The sequence below is a fragment of the Eptesicus fuscus genome, chromosome 4 (genome assembly GCF_027574615.1).
Source record: "Eptesicus fuscus isolate TK198812 chromosome 4, DD_ASM_mEF_20220401, whole genome shotgun sequence".
Classification (NCBI taxonomy): Eukaryota; Metazoa; Chordata; class Mammalia; order Chiroptera; family Vespertilionidae; genus Eptesicus; species Eptesicus fuscus.
The window spans coordinates 94306015-94326412 of record NC_072476.1 but is presented as its reverse complement, the minus strand read 5'-3'; the positions used below and the strand labels follow the sequence as shown (position 1 = coordinate 94326412).

Here is a 20398-nt window from a genome sequence, read left to right as displayed (position 1 = left end):
TTTTATAGCATCTAAAGAATATGACTGTATGTTGAAAAGTGATTTAAAAATTGATATTTCAATGTTGAGGTACAAAATGAATAATCTGTTTTATTTTCATTTTGTCCTTTCAATATCATTATTTAATCTATAAGAATTGATAAGTCATGTAATGTTTCCAAAAAATAAGTCATGTCTCAATATGTTTATATTTATTTTAAATGTTAATTTGACCATTTGGAAGGTCAAAATTGTATTTTCCATTTATTGATACTGCATAATAACATCTTGTAAGAAACCTGTTCAATTAAGCAAAAGTGTTTGACATTTTAAAATGTTAACCCATATGCTTTATTGTCCAATATAATAAATAGATTGCCAAAATGCTCAGTCAATTTTGAATTATTTTAAAAGAAAGAGCAAGCATGAATGACAATATTTTTCTTCAAATTGATAAAGCTCAGGGAAATTAAATAGTCATTTTACTATTGCTAAAAGAGAGATAACCCCATACTTATGAGAAGTAGAGATATATTTCTCCTGAAGCAAAGTCTAATTGTTTTTAGGATTTGAAAGTCAAATATAATTGGGGGCTGGTGATAATAATTAAAATTTCCATTTTCTCAAAAACAACATATGTTTATAAAGAAGTAAAATAAAACTGTATTTAATACATTATAATCTGTCAGTAGTCTGGACTACATCAAGTTTTTTACTTACATATTAGTTATTAAAATATTATAAATAAAACTTTCTTAGATAATTATTTTAAGAGCTTTATTAAGGTATAATTAATATACAAAGAAATATACATATGTAATGTGTACAACTTGATGGATTTGGACGTATGCAAACACCCATGAGATCACCACCAGAATCAAGGTGATAGAAATATCCAGCACACCCAAAGTTGCCTTGAATCCCATTGATTCTGTTTTTACTTTGTTTTGATTTGTGGTAAGAATGCTTACCATGTGATCTACCCACTTAAACTTTGAGTGCATAATGCCATCTTAACTCTAAGCACTATGTTAGACAGCATAGAAAATTTTCATCTAGCATAATTAAAAATTTATACCCATTGAACAATAATTCCCCGTGTCTACCACCTCCCTGTCCCTGACAACCGTAGTTGTATTCTCTGCTTCTCTAAGTTTGTTTATTTTAGATACCTAATAGTATTGAAATCATGAAGTAGCTGTCTTTTTGTGACCAGCTTAGCATAATGTTATCCAGGTTCACCCATGTTGTCACAAACAGCAGGATTTCCTTTAAAAATAATAATAATAATGCCAATTCTTCTTCAAACTCATCCAGAAAATTGAAGTGGGGAGAACACTTACAAACTCATTTTATGAGTTCAGCATCACCCTGATCCTAAAACAAAAATACAAGAAGAAAGGAAAGTTATAGGCCAATATATCTGATAAAGATAAATGCAAAATACCCAACAAAATATTAGCAAACCAAACTCAACAGCACATTGAAAGGATCAAATACCATGGTCAAGTGGATTCTATCCCTGCAAGAATGTTTGTTGAAACATCAGTTTGCATTATATGCAAATCAATTGATGTGATACACTACATTAACACATGAAGAATAAAAATCACATGCCCTGCAGGCAAGGTTCAGTGGCTGAGTGTTGACCTGTGAACCGAGAGGTCACTGTTCCATTCCTGGTCAGGGCACATGCCCGGATTCCAGGCTCAGTCCCCAGTGTGGGTTGTGCAAGAGGCAGCTGATAAAAGATACTCTCTCATCATTGATGTTTCAATCTCTATCTCCCTCACCCTTCCTCTCTGAAATCAATAAAAATATATTAAAAAAAAAAACACACATGCTAATCTTAATAGATTGGTTCTTTTTTATTGAAAATATTTGTAAATCTAAAATTATTTCAACAGATCAAGTTATAAAAAATAAAATAAAAACAAACTTCAGATCATTCTTCATTATGTTGGTTTTTTTTTTTTTGCATAAAGCAACTATGAGTAGTGAAACAGTGTTCCAAAAATAATACTTATAAATATATATGGAAATACCTGCTTATAGATGGAAATTAAAGACATAGAGATAATGATTAAAGTCAGAAAATGTTGAAGCAAATTCTGAAAGAGTAAAAGATAGTCCAGTTGATTTAACATAGGAAGAAAGTTTGGAGAATTGTTTAGTTTATGTCTACAGTTATTAATCAGGTTTTTGCAACAATGTTAATTACTGTTTGACTCTTTTATGCCACACAGGGTCTCTTGTTTCATGAGAGAGCACACTAAAACCTAGAAAATACGATGCAAATAGGTCCAAAAATATACTACCTGCTTAGATAGTTTTATCTTCTATCTCATATTATCAGTCTTTTTTAGTAACTAATCATATTTTATATTTAATATAGTTGCCCCAATTGAAGGACTGAAAACAGCAAAGAGTTATTTTCAGAAGATACAGAAAATAAATATTGTCTTATGGCCTGTTTCTATTGCCTTTGTTGTTACCTTGTACATACTAGAAAAATTTACAAATATTCCAACATTTTAAATTACCTTTTCCTTAGGGGCAGTAATCTGGGACAAAGAAAAATAAAGTTTTAAGAAAAACTTGCAAATAAAAAAGATTTTTATTGCACATTACACTTTTAATACTGAAATAGTGTTTAATAAGATATATACAAAGCAGATGAGGATCATTTCTTGCAGAATCTATTTAGTTATCTATAGTACTATTTGTACTTATTCACTTTTTACTTTCTATTTCACTTTTAACCTGATAAACAAGGCAAATGACAGTTTTTGAATAATTTGTGCCTAATAACGGAAGGCATGATGACTTGCTTAACCTTTTATTTTTTTATAAATCATTTTGTAATCTATAGGAAAGCTATCATTCTTAATCACACAAAACAATTACTTCTACTAAATCAAAAGTGTTTAAGGCAATATCTTCTTAAAGTTACTAATAAATTCAGGCATCCAATTAGTTCAAGATAAACTATTTAGAATTTTATAGTGATCATTATGTCACTATATGAAAATACCTTTGAGGTTAAATTAATAATCAGACTTCATAATGGTTGACAAAGATCTATCTTTCTGACTGATGGATAATATGGATTGAGAAAATGCATGCCCAGGTTTGACACCAAAAAAAATATCCATGAGTAAGTAAAACCTTAAAAGACTGTTAGGGAAGCAATAGAAGTTAAAACATGATATCTGTAGTAAGAAACTGAGTTTGTTTTTTTTAATCCTCACCCAAGGATGTTTTTCCATTGATTTTTAGAGAGGGTGGGAGAGAAAGGGAAAGACAGAGACAAATATCAATGTGAGAGAAACACATCAATTGGTAGCCTCCTGCATGTGCCCCATCAGGGCCCTGGCCAGGGAGGAGCCTGCAACCTAGGGACCTGCCCTTGATTGGAATCAGACCTGGAATCCTTCAGTCCACAGGCTTAACACAAACAAACAAACAAACAAACAAACAAACAAACAAGAAACCAACAAAGAAACCAATTAAATTTTATATTCAATGTACAAAAAACCCCATGAAAATAAAGGCCCATCCTAACAACTTTTAGGGGTATAATGGATAAATTAGATTTAAAGATACAGTCTATATTTTGAAAAATAGATGGTGTTGGGAGGATATAAAAGAGGATGAACTGGAAGCAGTTGAAAATAATTGCAAGGCACAATGATCTGCTGCTGCTGCTGAGTTTTCTGGTTCCCTTCCACCTTCTTAGTGCTTGAAGGATGAATCTCTGCTAGAGGCTCTTCCTTGATCTAATCCACAGAGATACCCAGAGAAGCCACTCAGGAGAGTGAGCCAGAGATCAGTCACATTGTGAAGTGTCCAAAGAAACTCCTACTTAGAGACACCTACCTAAAGGTGAGGGCACTGTGGACGTTCAAACTTACTTAAAGGTGCATGTTGTATATGTGTGTACTGTAAAAATGTTCTAGGTCAGTGGTTGGCAAACGGCGGCTCGCGAGCCACATGCGACTCTTTGGCCCCTTGAGTGTGGCTCTTGTACAAAATACCACGGCCTAGGAGAGTCTATTTTGAAGAAGTGGTGTTAGAAGAAGTTTAAGTTTAAAAAATTTGGCTCTCAAAAGAAATTTCAATCATTGTACTGTTGATATTTGGCTCTGTTGACTGATGAGTTTGCCGACCACTGGTCTAAGTAATTTTTATATTGGAAATGTTGCACTATGTTGAATAATCATATAATAAATATAATTATTTCGAAAAAGCATAACTCAAGTGATTGAAATTTGTGTCTTTATGAAAATGATTTTATTAATGTCTGTTACGTTGCTCAGTCTGTTTTACATAATGAAATACCATATTTCCTTTTTAAATTTAGTAAAATAATAAATGTTTTCTTCACACAAAACAAAAGAAGTTGTTCATTTGTACTGCCTGCATTTTTCTCACTTCTATCTGATTATTTTAAAAAATAAATGACAGGAAAGTTTTTCCATTTTTTTTTTTTTTGTTTCAGAGAGCTATGCCCTAAAGCAATTATTGAACATAAAACTATTTGTATGTAGTAACTGTTTTCTCCTCAGACCCTGTTCTTTTTTATTCTATGCATTTTTGTCCCTAGAGCATATACATACTCTTGGTCACATTCATAGCCCTAGGAAAAGAGGTAATGAGGGGTAACATATCAAAGTCCATAGAAATAGTCAGTTCTCAGATTTTGACTTTTAAAATTCAAAGTTTTGACTTAAAATAAAAGATGTCAATGAGTCATGTTATGCAAATTATTTTATGCACAGGTTTACCAGATACAAGTAAAAAACATTGAGAGGAGGCTAGAGTCTTTGGCAAAGGTGGGTTCCTGACATAGAACCTAGATGAGGGGGAGATCTGAGAGCAGAGTGTGTGTTCCCCAGGCCACAAAGTAGATTTGGGAATGCTCTAGTTTCTTGCATCAGGTTGGAAATAAGAATATCTACACAGTGTTCCTGGCCAGAGACGTCTGAGATATGACCAAAGAGAACAAAGCTTTCAAATATTTTTATTGCACCTGGAGGTGACAAAGATAGGATACAAGTTTAAAGAAGAGGTGGAGAGAGGAGGAGAAAATCAGCAGTGTCCTGCATGGACAAACCAGCAAACATCAGTCCAGAAGGGGGATGTCTGAGGGTAAAAATAATACCATGGAGACAGATTGTTCCTCTACCTCAAAATCATTTATTCTCTGGAACTCCTGCAGAAATCCAAAGAAAAGTCATGGGGATCTAATTTCGCTAATATTAAAGTGCCTCAATGTGTAAAATGGCATATGAAATTGAAGTTTTAATGCATAATCCATTTCTGCAGACTGATTGCAAAGATTCATGCTGTCTACACTATTAGTATAAAATAAAAATTAAAGAAGTATACATAATTGTGAAACCATTATTTTTAAGTATACATTTTAGTATATTACTTTTTCCTGGTGTTTTCAACTTTTTGAAGGAGCATTATTTTATTTTATTTTATTTTATTTTATTTATTTTATTATTTTATACAGGGCCTTACAAATAATAATAAAAAAAGCTTTTGTACAGCAAAAGAAACAATCAACAAAACAACAAGAAAGCCCACTTTATGGGAGAACATATTTGCAAATGTTATCACTGATAAAGGTTTAATCTCCAACATCTACAGGGAACTTATACAACTTAATAAAAGGAAGATAAATGATCCAATAAAAAAAATGGGCAACGGACCTAAATAGAATCTTTTCGAAAGAAGACAGAAGGAAGGCCAAGAGACATATGAAAACATGCTCAAAGTCACTAATTATCCGAGAGATGCAAATCAAAATGACAATGCGGTACCATCTCACACCTGTCAGAATGGCAATCATCAACAAATCAACAAATGACAAGTGCTGGCGAGGATGTGGAGAAAAAGGAACCCTCGTGCACTGCTGGTGGGAATGCAGACTGGTGCAGCCACTGTGGAGAACAGTATGGAGTTTCCTCAAAAACTAAAAATGGAACTCCCATTTGACCTAGTAATCCCACTTCTAGGACTATATTCCAAGAAACTAGAAATACCAATCAGAAAGGATATATGCACCCCTATGTTCATAGCAGCACAATGTACAATAGCTAAGATTTGGAAACAGCCTAAATGCCCATCAGCAGATGAGTGGATTAGAAAACTATGGTTCATCTACACAATGGAATACTACGCTGCTATAAAAAAAGAAGGAATTCTTACCATTTGCAGCAGTATGGATGGACCTGGAGAGCATTATGTTAAGTGAAATAAGCCAGGCAATGAAAGAAAAATACCACATGATCTCACTCATTTATGGAAAACAAAGAACATTATAACCTGATGAACAAAAAGATAGATACAGAGGCAGTAAAGCACCGAACAGACTGTCAAATTACAGCGGGAAGACTGGGAAGTGTTGGGGAGGTGGGGAAAGAGATCAACCCAAGGACTTGTATGCATGCATATAAGCACAACCAATGGACACAAGACACTGGGGTGGGGTGGGATGAGGGCATGTGACAGGGGCTAGGGGAGGCTTGGGGAAGGTCAATGGGGGGAAAAAAAGGAAATATATGTACTACTACATGTAATACTTTAAACAATAAAAAAAAGAAGAAAAAAACTAAACCTGGATTATCATGTAGGAATATTTTAAAACTTGGAAGAAAATGTTTGTACAAATTCAAAATAATCTAATTTTAATTGAGAGAACTCAGATTTCAGCAAACTAAAAAGAAGTTGATTTTATAATGAAATTATAGGACTTTCCTAGGGTTACCTAGAAAGCATAGAGGAAGTACAATGGTACTTTTCTTTGTACTTTTAAGAATGGTCATTTCTGAAACAGCATAAAATGCCCAATTTAAATTACATTTTATTAATGTTCTTTCAAAATGAGGTTGCAATGTGTCACTTGTATTGAAATAATATATCAAAGTTGTAAGTGGAATCTGTATAATTTCTGAATATTATTCCCATAAATTTGTCCACATATTTATATTTATTTCAACATTTGGTAATAAAATAAATAAGCAATCCTGTATTTACCATCCTAGTTATGGTCATCAAATCAATTTAATAGATCTGACTCATATCATCTTAATAAGAACATCAGTGCAGAGAGAATTGTTTGTGTATCAAGGTCTCATTGCCAGTGTAGGGAAAAGTAATATCTTGGTATTATTTTTACATTTACCTATAGATAAACAATTTTCTCATGCGCCAACTAAAGAAAAAATTATCTAAGGGAAAGACTCATTATTTTAGACTCCTACCTTAGAACAAGAGACAGTAAACATTTGCATAAAGATGTCATCATTGCCCTAGCTGGTTTGGTTCTATGGATAGAGCCTCAGCCTGAGAGTTCAGTTCCTGTCAAGGTTGCAGGCTCAACCCCCAGTAGGGGGTGTGCAGGAGGCAGCCAATCAATGATTGTCTCTCATCATTGATGTTTCTATCTCCCTCTCCCTTCCTCTCTAAAATCAATAAAGCTATATTTTTTGAAAAAGATGTCATCATTAAGTCTATGGCAAAAAAAAGTCAATCTTGTTTTAAAGTTTAATGTGTTACCTTATGTGATAAGATTGCTAGAGAAGTAATAAGATTTTTTGATAGAATAGAGTTTAAGGAAAAATATGCTTTGACCTTCAAACAATCATACTTATTGTTCTTTATTGTGTATCTTCAGCTATAATCTCTAAAACAAGGAAAGCAGCAATTCTTGCAGAGATGCTAGATTCTTAAAAATTAGCTGATAAGTTGTGCAAGTAGTGAAATATCTCGGAACTAACGACGAGAAAAGGAGGTCATTATCTCAGATAGCTAATTAAAGGGACCACACTTCTAACTGACCAGGCTTAATAAGTTAGGGAAAGCATATTTTCAACCAGCTGGGTCAAGTTTTCAGGAAAAAATATCATTGAATTATGTCCCTAGGAACCATAAAAATGTTTGTGAGGATAGTTAATAAAAAGTCCAGTAAGAGTAGAATTGGATAAATACCATAGGTTTTATTATTAATGAATAGCAGAATGCAGTGATACATAGATCATTGTCAAAAAGGGGCAAAAAATGTACAAGATTGATTAAATAGAGAAATAAAGTATATAATTATTATCGTCACTGTTGTACTTTATATTTCATGTGTATTTTCTAACATAGGTCAATGGTTATTTAGAACTTGCAAAGTAATAGCTTTATACATTTTCCTTAATATGACATTTATGCACTGATCCTGCTTATTCTTCCAAAAGCAAAATGAAGTAAAAAATAGGAATGTGAATGAGAAACCAAAGGAAAGAAAAAAATCAGGTAAATTATGAAAACACACGCATATTTAAGAAAGTGCTTACTGAGGGAATATGAGTCTAGGAATATGTAATTTACTTCAATAACAGGAAACCCACCTATCTCACATGGATAAATAGTGATCATCAGAGAGTTAAGAAATGCACAGGGTGGTTTATTTTTTCCTTATCTTGGGGTAAAGTAGAAAAGGGCACAGATATTATGACCATGCAATACTAATGGACTGCATCGGTCATTAGGTATGGAAGATAATTCATTATACTGTCTTATCCTCTAGGGAACACAAGAAAACCATATGCCAAGCCTCTGTGGAGGTTGGTTAGGGGGCCATGGACTAAGTTCTGGGCAATGGAGTATAAAGAAAAATGAAACAAGCTACTTTCAGGTGGTCTTTTCAAAATGTTCTATGTCTTTCTTCTCCTTTTCCTCTTCTATAGTTCTGTGGAATAGCTGGGTTAGAAGGCACAGCTATGAGAAGGAAGAAGTCACAGAAACATCTTTTTTAAAAAAAATACATTTTATTGATTTTAAAGAGAAAGGGAGAGGGAAAGAGAAATGAAAACATCAATGATGAAAATCATTGATCAGCTGCATCCTGCACGCCCCACACTGGGGATCAAGCCCACAACCCAGGCATGTGCCCTGACCAGGAATCAAAATGGCAACCTCTTGGTTCCTGGGTGGACACTCAACTGCTGAGCCACACTGGCTGGGAAGATTCATCATTTAAGAGAGAAACTGTGGACATGGATGTTGTAAGTACATAAATAGACCTTTAATAATAATAATAATAATAATAATAAATAATACTTGATTTTATTTTTTTAAATATATTTGTATTGATTTGAGAGAGGAAGGGAGAGGGAAAGAGATATAGAAACATCAATGATGAGAGATAATCATTGATTGGCTGCCACCTGCATGCCCTCTCCTGGGGATCGAGCCTGCCACCTGGTCATGTGCCCTTGGCCAGAATCGAACCTGGAATCCTTGGCTCTGTCCACTGATCCAAACCGGCTAGGGCAATAGATAATACTTTAATAAATTAAGACAATAGGACTTGGCAAGGTTTTACCATAGGATGGTCCAGTCTACTCCAATCATTAAAGAAATTGATACAGACATAGGGTGCTGTACTCCTAAAAAGCTAAACTATATCTCAAAACATTATTTCTCATGCCTCAGGATGCAAGGTAACAACTACAAGAGAGGCAGCAGGACAACAGATGTAAAAGACTGAAAATATAAAAGTCACCTGCTATGAATTTGGAGGTAGAAGTCATGCCTACAAAATTTGATTTATTAAGGAAGAGAGTGGTAAGTATTTGTAGCCACTGACACATTTTTCAAAGATATAAGAAGGATAAGAGAGATTCTAGAAATTAAAGCCTTTCCAAGAGTGGGAAAGAATATTTGTGAAATGGAATTTTAGAAGAGGCCAGTAAAACAAACTTGATCTACTAAAGAGACCCAGGAAAAAGATCAAAATAAAGATGACACTCCCATCTGGTAAGAGAATGAGAGAAGCCTGGGGCCAGAATACAGGCAAATAACACACACTCGGCATTTGTGTATTAGGTAGCAGAAACAAGTGGATCAGAAGTGTGTTAAGTTTTTTGCTGGCTTACCAAAGAAACCATTAGTTCATCTAGAGAAGACTTTAAGATTTGTTTAATCCGTGAGTACCCACTTTCTTTTAGGAGAGGAAAGGCTCATTGTAGACCCCTCAAGGAACATATTGTCTCTATTCTCCAGTTCAGATATAGCCAAGGAGAGTAGTAAACAAATCCTCAGAGATCAGAGACAGGGATTGCAAAAACCGGAGACAAAGGGTTCCCTCCAGCGAGCAGAAGCAGAGTTTAACCAAGGTCATTCCTTCACTCCCAATGTGCGGCCTGGAAACTTGAATGAAATCCCTTCCTGGTGGGATTTAAATTGTATTCGTTGTCCGTAGTGTATGCATCCTATTCTTTGCCTTGCCAAAAGGGAACGATTACTGTGTGTATCCCATGCCTGCCCCATCACGGCATATTGGGTATGTATGCTAGAGAGGGGAAGATAATTTGCCTTTTAACTTTGTAGGTCTCCAGACAAAAGGAAGTCGCATCTGGATCTGATGGCTCCTAGTGACAGGGACTCTGAGCAATATCAGTGACCAGATGGGACTTTATATTGTCTCTCACTGGGATGGCTAAAAATGATTTGTGTGTGAAAGTGGAATAAAGTGATTTGATCACCAAAATGCTCTACTAAAGATAATAAGGTTATTCACAGCACTTTCTTGGGCACACAGAAATCAATCTTCCAAATCTTCCTGACAGGCCAGGAGCCATGTAATTGAATTCTGACTGGTAAAATGCCGGTATATGTGATATAAAACACTTCAAGGCTTGGCCATGAGGGTTGGCCCATTGTATAACTTGTCCCTGCCTGTTTTTGCCCTTCAGCAGGAGTTTGGAGTGATCCACTCTTCACCTACACAAAGGAACGGCCTGATTCCTAAGTCACCCATGAGGAAGGGGTGGTCTGCAACAGACTGTAATATGACTAGAAAATAAAACTTGACTGTGCTAATACACAGCTATACCAAAGCATGTTTGTTATAATAACACAGTGTACTCTATCTTCTCTAATAAAATGATAAAGAATATTCAAAAAACAGAAGGGAAAATAGTACTAAATAAACAAAAAGACAAATCCTGATGAGAATACGGCAATCAAAGAGAAGTGACCCAAAAGCTCCATGCAATTATCTTACACTGCCACTATAACCCAAAACAGTGTGTGTGTGTGTGTGTGTGTGTGTGTGTGTGTGTGTATATATATATATATATATATATATATATATATTCCCCTATAAGCTGTGCTTATGTGGATGAACAGAGAAACAGAGAAGAGCAGTTTCTGGCTACATGTTGGCAGCAGGAGGGTAGAAGTATCCAGTTGCCTCTTGCATTGGCAAAGACTCAGGAGCCCATCCTGAAATGAGGGATTATCCAGCACTCCTCTATAGAATAGAATAGATCTATGCCCAGTACTTTCAATTCAGTAATTGAAAAAATGTAGAGAGCAAATCCAACTATATTACCAGCATCCCTCTGAGCTCTACTTTCCAAAGCATCAGAACACAGAGAAGCAGAAAAAAAAGGACACTAGTAACTCTCCTAAAAAATGAAGGAGTGATGGGAAGAGACAGACTGGGCCATCATGAGTGGGATGTGAGGGAAAAAACGCCAAGGGGAAATGAGGAACACATGCTCAAGACAGAATCTGAGTATGCCATCCAAGAGAAAATATGAAGAATATGTTGACTGTCAAAATCCAAGAGAAATACCCAAATGCAATAAGATGGTAGCAATTCTACCAAATATAAATCTTGAAGAAATAATTTTAATGAGTACATCCATTTAGGTATAAAGAAAAGGAATTCAGATATTCCATTTGTGTGTCTTAATAAAACAAAGAGAAAAATGGGTCAGAAAAAAAAAAGGTGAGTATAAGAAAAGAGTGATAATTTCAAATAATGTTGATTTAAGGATAAAACATTGGAATATAAGAAAACTTACACTTTCAAATATTTATAGAATAGATAAACATGGTCATGCTGCCTCCTGCCCACCCCCTACTGGGATCAAGCCTGCAACCCAGGCTCATGAAACCTTGATATACGGGTCAATGCTCAGCCACTGAGCCACACTGGCCAGGGTGGATATTTATTTTTGACTCTATGAATATGCTGTGAATTTGATGTGGAATGACTGATACTTTGCTACTGATTATATTGTATTTATATGTTGGAATCCAATCAATAGCAGGAGGTTTTCCTGCCTGGTTCAGAAAACTAAAAGAAAAAAGAGTAGGTGTCAGGCAAAGGAAGATCTAACACTTTAAAGGTAATAGTGTATAATAGAACAAAAATGAGCTACCTCTGACCTCACTCTAATATTGAATATAAATCACTTACAATCATTGGCATCACTTACCAATCCTACAGCAGGCTACCCTCCCTGAGGCAGAGACTGTAATAGCTTTAACATGGAGTAGCAGAAAGTGGAACTCTCTGGCAATCAGGCAGTTTCTGCAAAAGAGAGGAAGAATTTCTTTTTTCACTTTCAGTTCATCCTTGCAAACTTACCTTTAGGGTAGGCACTCTGTTCTGGGCCAAGATGCACCTAGTGGAGCCTGCTTCACATGAAAACATGAAGCCAGGAAATAGGGAGGCTTTCTGTAACAATGTTTATTTTTAAGAATGGAATTGTATTATACATGCCTTTCACAAACTTTCAGATAAGGGTGACAGATTTTTCTCCCTGAGATCATCAATATATATCTTGAATACATTGCCCCAAATAAAGTAATATGTTATAGATAATATATATATAAATTTGGGTATAAACAAATGCAAGTCACTACTTACATAATTCCGTCATGCTCAAAATATATCCAATCCCATGGGTACGTATACAATATGAAAGAAAATTTATTTATTGACTATTTTCTGTGCAATATGTATGCATTATAGGGGTATATACACAAAAAATGAATAAAGTTTTGATAAGTAGATATGTTTGTAAATTTCAACAGATTACCTGATGATTTCCTTTTTCTCTGAAAAGTAGAAGATAAAATCATCTACTGAAATGAGAATGAAATCATGATTTTGGACACACAGTATCATGATTTTGGATTTTCTACATTTTTTTTTATTCAGATGATCAATTATTCTATAAGCCCAAAGTACTCATAAGTAATTTGCAATTGCACACTATGATTTTTCCACCTAAATTGTCAAATTCTAATAACTTGTTACATGATGTCAACATAACTTGAAAAGTTCCAGCTTGAGTTAAATACAGTAATTAAACCTAAGGCACAAAATATATCTACTTGTAGCTAATTAATTTTTATTTTTGGAAACATGTACAGTATTTCTAATTTCTGTTTCAGAGAAAGAAATCCAGGATTTTTGCCATGGCTTTATGAGCCTGCCAATTTTATAATTGTCCAAAAAGGCAACCACAGTAAATTTCTAATCCTTTAAAGCAATTTAAAATTATATATGTATGTATATAATCTTTCATTGACTTGATGATATATTACCATTATTTTAATTGATTTGAATGTTTCTTTTCTGGTAAGTAACATTTCCATTAAAAATAAAATGACAATAAAACACACACTTTTGGATACCCTACAATAATTAGATAGCTTAGGTTTTTAATCAGAGTTGGTTTAAATTTTTATATTAATTTAAAATATCCTATCTAATAAAGAGGGAATATGCAAATTGACCCGCATGCCCTTGCAAAGATGACTGCTCCCACAGCCAATAAGGAGGGAATACACTGATTGACTGCCACGCCCTCAAAGATGGCGGCACCCACAGCCACAAGATGGCTGCGCTCAGTCCCCTCAGCCCCCCAGCCTCCCAGGGCTGGCCCAAGGCACAGGTAACCAGGGCCGGCTGAGGCTTGTGCTGCTGGCAGTGGCAGCAGCAGAGGTGCAATGGGGTTGCCTCCCGCCCCTAAGGGCTCCCAGACTGTGAGTGAGAGGGGGCAGGCCAGGCTGAAGGACTCCACCCCTCCCCCAGCCTCCAGTACATGAATTTTCATGCACTGGGCCACTAGTCTATATAATAAAAGCCTAAGCTACCATTAAGGCAGAATGACCAGAATGACCAGATGCTATGATGCTCACTGACCACCAGGGGGCAGATGCCCAACGCAGGAGCTGCCCCCTCATGGTCAGTGCACTCCCACAGTGGGAGCACCGCTCAGCCAGAAGCCAGGCTCACAGCTGGTGAGCGCAACAGCAGTGGCAAGAGCCTCTCCTGCCTCAGTGGAAGTGCTAAGGAGCAGTGAGCTGAGCAGTAAGGAGCAGCAAGCAGGCAGGCAGTCAGGAGCAAGGGGTCCTGGACTGTGAGAGAGATGTCTGCCTGTTGGCTTAAGCGAACATCCCCTGAAGGGTCCTGGACTGCGAGAGGGTGCAGGCGCTAGGCTGAGGGATCCCCCCCCCACTCCAGTGCACAAATTTTGTGCACTGGGCCTCGAGTAGTACAATATAAACCCTTCACAATGTAAAGAATACTTATCCAAAGCCTATACACATCATTTCAAAATCAATGTATACATATACGGTTTATAATTTTGCATATTTTTATTGGGTTAACATTGGTTAAAAGCAGTATATAAACTTCAGGTGAACAACTTTATAATATGACATCTGTATACTCTATTGTATAATCACCACCCACAGCCTAGTGTCCTCTGTCACCATGTATTTGATCCCTTTACCCTCTTTGTCCTCTCCCCATCTCCTTCCCTTCTGGTAGCCACATTCTTTCTACCTTCATCCCTTTAAAATGTGAGACAGTGCTTTGTTGAGAGATGTCATCAGGTGAGCATACCATATTTAGATACTCCAACACTTGTCAACCACTCCGTTTCCTGAAACTTCTTCCTTCCTGGGAAGCATCAGAAGGCAGCATGGTAGGTGTTCTGAGATCTTTATCTCTGTATCTTCTCCAATTTCTGGATCAATCAGGCTGAGACTGTAATGTGGATATTGAGAAATGTGTGTGTGTGTGTTTTCCCCCCACTATGAGCTTTATGATATTCCCCTGAAGAGATAGTTAAAAAATCATTGACCGGAACTTCCAGGTCTAGAGTAACTTTGCCAATTAAGAAATATGGCCCTAGCTGGTTTGACTCAGTGGATAGAACGTCAGCCTGTGAACTGAAAGGTCTCAGGTTCAAATTCCAGTCAAGGGCACATGCCTGGGTTGTGGGCTCGATCCCCAGTGGGGGACTTGCAGGAGGCAGCTGATCCATGATTCTCTCTCATCATGGATGTTTCTATCTCTCTCTCTCTCTCTCTCTCTCTCCGTCATCCTTCTTCTCTGAAATCAATAAAAATATATTTAAAAAAAGAAAGAAAGAAATATGCAGGGTTCCTAGTGTGTTCTAGGGAGATATTTATCACTTGAATCATTCTCTTCTCACTGACTTCAGAATCGTTGACATTTCTGCTTTTGTAGGTTGGTTTAAAAAATGCCTTGAATTCCATGTTGAAAGTCATATTTAAGATTCTATCATCTATCAAGAAAGCATGGAAAATGGCTTTTACACTCCATACAATAACCAAAAATACTGAATTTGTGTGTGAATTGCTATTTAACCCCGAAAATGTCTTTTCTCACAACTGTTACTGATAATCCTTAGGGCACCATCATTAAAAAAAAAAAAAAAGTTATAATAGAGGAATATTTGATGACAATAGTCTTCAATACAGTAACCACTCTGAGTCAAAAGCTAGTAGGGATGTTTGAAATAATTTAAAGAAAATGTTTGCAAAGCATGTCAAATTGCTTTGAAGAAAGTTCAATGTAAACACAAATGATACACATAAGTGAAACACAGTTGGGGTAGATTATAAAGGATAAACTTTTATTATTTTAGCTACAATTATCTGCTGCACATACATTAACAATTTCACTATGTCTTGGATTTCCCATGTATAGAAATAAGGGACTTGATTATTTTCTAATATTCCTCTGAAAATGCTAAATATATGCATATTATCTACAGAATATAATTTAAATTTATGAATGTACAATTTGTGGGTCTATTTTGCATATTTTGGACTATAAATATATTTTTTCTGATATATCTCTCACCTTATATCACTTTTCCTGCAACATGCACATACAATTGTATAAATAGAATTATTCTAAAAATAAAGTTTTAACAACAAAATGATTTTGTCAAGGTTATTTTTACTTGAGCAGTGTTTGTCTACTGAAGCAGGCCCAGAAATATATGGCACTATTACATAGTAAATCCTATGATGAAGATATAAAGGGCAATGGACAAACAGCATGCAGTGGAGCTAAATTTTCCTAGTGGGATAGGAAATTGTATATAGAATGTTAATTTTTCAACTTGAAGTATGTGTAGGTTTATACAAAGATAAGGGTGTAAATTTATTACAGGAATAGAGAGCAAACCTCCTAAAACATGGAGCTGTAAAAGACCCATTACTTCAGGAAATGGCAGAATATTCTACGTGCCTTGAGTGGGCAATGAAGCTGAGAACACAGTATGGAGCTGGGAGCTTTCAATACCCTGCTAAGGAAATTTCATGGAAAATCATGACTTATTTATAATGAGTGAGTCAGATTAAAATCATTAGATATGGACTGATATTTAGATAAATAAATATATTTTACTAGAGGCCTGGTGCATGAAATTCGTGCATGGAAGGGGGAGTTCCTCAGCCCAGCCCACACCCTCTTGCAATCTGGGACCCCTTGGGGGATGTCCAACTGCCAGTTTAGGCCTGATACCACAGGGCCTAAACTGGCAGTCGGACATCCCTCTCCCAATCCAGGACCGTTGGTTCCTAACTGCTCGCCTGCCTGCCTACCTCATCACCCCTAACCACTCTGCCTACCTGCCTGATCACTCCTAACCTCTCTTCCTGCCTGCCTGATAGCCCCTAACCACTCTACCTGACTGCCTGATTGACCCTAACCACTCTGCCTGCCTGCCTGCCTGATCTCCCCTAACCTCTTGCCTGCCTGCCTTATCTCCCCTAATCACTCTGCCTGCCTGCCTGATTGCCCCTAACTGCTTCTGCCTCAGCCCCCACCACTGTGGCTTCATCTGGAAGGATGTCCAGAATGACGTCTGGAAGGTCATTCGGCTGTCTGGTCTAATTAGCATATTACACTTTTTTTATTATGGACTAGGGGCCCAGTGCACAAATTGTGCACCTTGAAAGGAATTGTGGGCTGAGAGGCTGTGGTGGGCACAGGGGCGGGTCTGGGCCCATCCTCCATGCCCCCGTCTGGCCCCTCTGCTGCAGGTGTGGCTCAGTGGTTGAGCCTTGACCTATGAAACCGGAGGTCATGGTTTAGTTCCTGGTCTGGGCATATGACTGGGTTGCAGGCTCAATTCCCAGTAGAGGTCATGCAGGAAGCAGCTAATCAATTATTCTCTTTCATTATTGATGTTTCTATCTCTCTCTACCTCTCCCTCTCTGAAATCAATAAAAATATATTTTTTAAAAGACTACGTATTTGCGGTCATGTGCAATTAGAAAGACAGGTGATAATAGAGCTCTGGAAAATTGTCAGAGAAATCAGAAGACTGGCAAAGTGAAGAAGATATGGTGAGAGCTGCAGGTGTTCAGGTTACAAGGTAGTCTACCAGACTCCAAACAGGTAACAGTACAGTGGAGAAAAAGTTTTCACCCTCTGTATTTACATGCCATTTTAGAATTGAAACCATTTTAACATTTATTTGCTAGGTCATTTTGTACAAGTATCCTAAGGTAGACAGGGAAAAGCAGACTAGATGCATTATGCACCAAATTTTAAACTACTTGCTTTCACATCCTTTCCCTACTCTACTTTTTCTTTCTTTGCTTCTTTAAAATTTGATAATAATGTTCATCTTCTAATATAAAGCCATTTTGTTCAGATAGGTATTTAGTATTATTAATAAAAAGGGTACAAGTGATTATAAAAATATTCAGAGCATTAGATTAACATTGGGAAATTTGCATAATATCTTAAGTTTATTAAGAAAATGTTCAGCCTGGCCAGTGTGGCTCAGTGGATGATCCATGACCTATGAACCAGGAGGTCACAGTTCGATTCCCAGTCAGGGCACATGCCCTGGTTGAGGGCTCAAACCCCAATAGGGAATACATAGGAGGCAGCCAATCAATGATTCTTTTTCATCATTAATGTTTCTATCTTTCTCTCCCTCTCCCTTCCTCTCTGAAATCAATAAAAATATATTTCAAAAAAATTTTAAAAAGAAAATGTTCAGACAGCAGACAACATCATGCATATTGTGTTCTATAACTCTGTAACAAATAACCACAAACTTGGTGGCATAAACAATAAACATTTATTCTCTCACAGTTTGGGAGGCCAGAAGTTTAATATCCGTATTACTGGATTGAAATCAAGGTGTGTTGGCAGGGCTTCAATCCCTCTGAAGGCTGAAGGTAGAAGTCATCCCTTGCTTCTTCCTGCTTCTGATGCGGCCAGATTCCTTGGTTTGGGCCATCTGACTCCCATCACTGCTTCCATAGTCAAACTGCCCTCTTTGTGTATGTGTGCAATCTCCCCTGGTCATACACAGATACTTGCCATTGCATTCAGGGATCACACTCAGATAATCCTGGATAATCTCATTTGAATATTTTACTTTTATCATTTCTCCAAAGGCCTTTCTTTTCTCCCCATAAAGTGACATAAACCATACGGGTATATGCTCAAGATATTAGGTCCTACTATCATTATTTTGCTTCCTAAAGTCTTCTTTCTGGCCTCCAAAATTCATACCCATAACACGTGCAAAATATATTCACCCCCTCCCAAATCCCCAAAGTCTCAACACACTAAAGCAGCAATTTTCAACCTTTTTCATCTCATGGCACACATAAAGTATTTACTAAAATTATTGCTGATCTGACCAAAAAAAAAAAAAAAATAGGTATAATTTTGACTCACTCACACTGAAAGACTATTGTTTTGGTTGTTATAATTTTTTAATTTGACAATCTAAAGAAAGAGAAGTCAGTGCCCTTGACTAAATAGTCAGTTATTGCATGTTTTAAAAATCATCGTGGCCACCAGTGCGCCTGCCACGGCACATCAGTTGAAAATCACTGCACCAAAGCATCAACACAAGTCCAGAATGTCATTTAAATATCGTTGGTTCAAAAGTGCCAAATCTTATCATCACAATCATGTATGTCATCTGCTCATCCCTCATAAAAGGTTAAAAGGCTATCCAGCCTCACCATTGCTTTTCCTTCCAATGCATGCTTTCCTACGAGTCATTCTCCTAACTTTATCATACTTTCCTGTCTGAATACATTAAGAATTTCCCAAATTATTAAGTGCAGGTTCAGTTTTGCTGACAGTTTTATGTTTGTTTGTTTGTTTGTTTTTTAATTTATGACTGTCCATTGCTTTTTTTTTTTTTTTTTGTAAGCAGGCCATACCATCCATGTTTTGCTTGGGAATCTCCTCAGCTACAGTAACTGTCCAAGTTTCTTGCTTACAAATTTCACTTTTCCAAGCAATTGTAGGGTACAATTGAGCTACAGTCTCTGCCCCTACAGAGCAAGGTCTGCCTTTCCCCCAGTTTCCCATGACATATTCCTTATCTCCTTCTAAACTCCCTCCAGAAGTGCCTTTAACCCACCTTTCCACCAATGGTCTGTTTATGAAAATCTAGGTATTTTCTATCATGTACCTCAAAACTCTTCCAGCGTCCACCCATTACCCAATTCCAAAGCCCCTTTCACGTTTTCAGGAATCTATCACAGACCATCTCATTTCCCTGTACAAAAACCTGTATTAGTTTTCCATGGCTTGTGTGACAAATTACTACAAACTAGGTGACTTAAAAGAACATAAATTTATTGCATCATAATGCAATAAACTGGAGGCTAGAAGTTCAAAATCAATGTATCTTGGCCTAAATTAAGGGGTTGGCAGGACTTCATTCCCTCCAGAGAATCTATGGGGAAATTTTTGCCTGCCTCTTTCAGCTTTTGGTGGCTGCTAGCATTCCCTGGCTTATGCCACATTAATTACTTCAATCTCTACCTTCTTTTCTGTGTGTATTTAAAATCTCTTCTACGTCCCTTTTATAATTATATATGTGATTGTATCTAGGACCCAGCTTGACACATCTGTAATAATATCATTTCTTTTCTAAATAAATGAATGTTTACAGGTTCCAGGCATTAGGACCTTATAGCTTTGGTGGATATTATTTGACCAACTACACATGTTTACATACCATTGCTTTTTTTTTTGCCCTTATTTTTTAATTGATTAAGTTATTACATATATGTAGTTATCCCTCCATCCCCCCCCCCACGCCACCCACTCATGCCCTCACCCCCGTAGTGTCTGTGTCCATTGGTTAGGCTTATATACATGCATAGAAGTCCTTTGGTTGATCTCTCCCCCTCCCCCCCACCCTCCCCTGCCTTCCCTCTGAGGTTTGACAGTCTGTTCAATGCTTCTCTGTTTTTCAAAGAGCAGTTGTACTTTACTTAATGTCATGAAAATTTTGCTATT

General features: G+C 36.6%; 1 long non-coding RNA gene across 1 annotated transcript in view; it reads right to left on the bottom strand.

The window, feature by feature from the left end:
* Positions 1 to 2521: 2521 nt before the first annotated feature.
* Positions 2522 to 20398, bottom strand: part of LOC129148740 (uncharacterized) — a 46781-nt gene continuing 28904 nt past the window's right edge. The window contains exons 2-3 of the long non-coding RNA XR_008555709.1: positions 12270 to 12364; positions 2522 to 2543 (exon numbers count right to left, since the gene is read on the bottom strand). This is a non-coding gene — a long non-coding RNA (uncharacterized LOC129148740). The remainder of the gene's footprint in view (positions 2544 to 12269; positions 12365 to 20398) is intronic.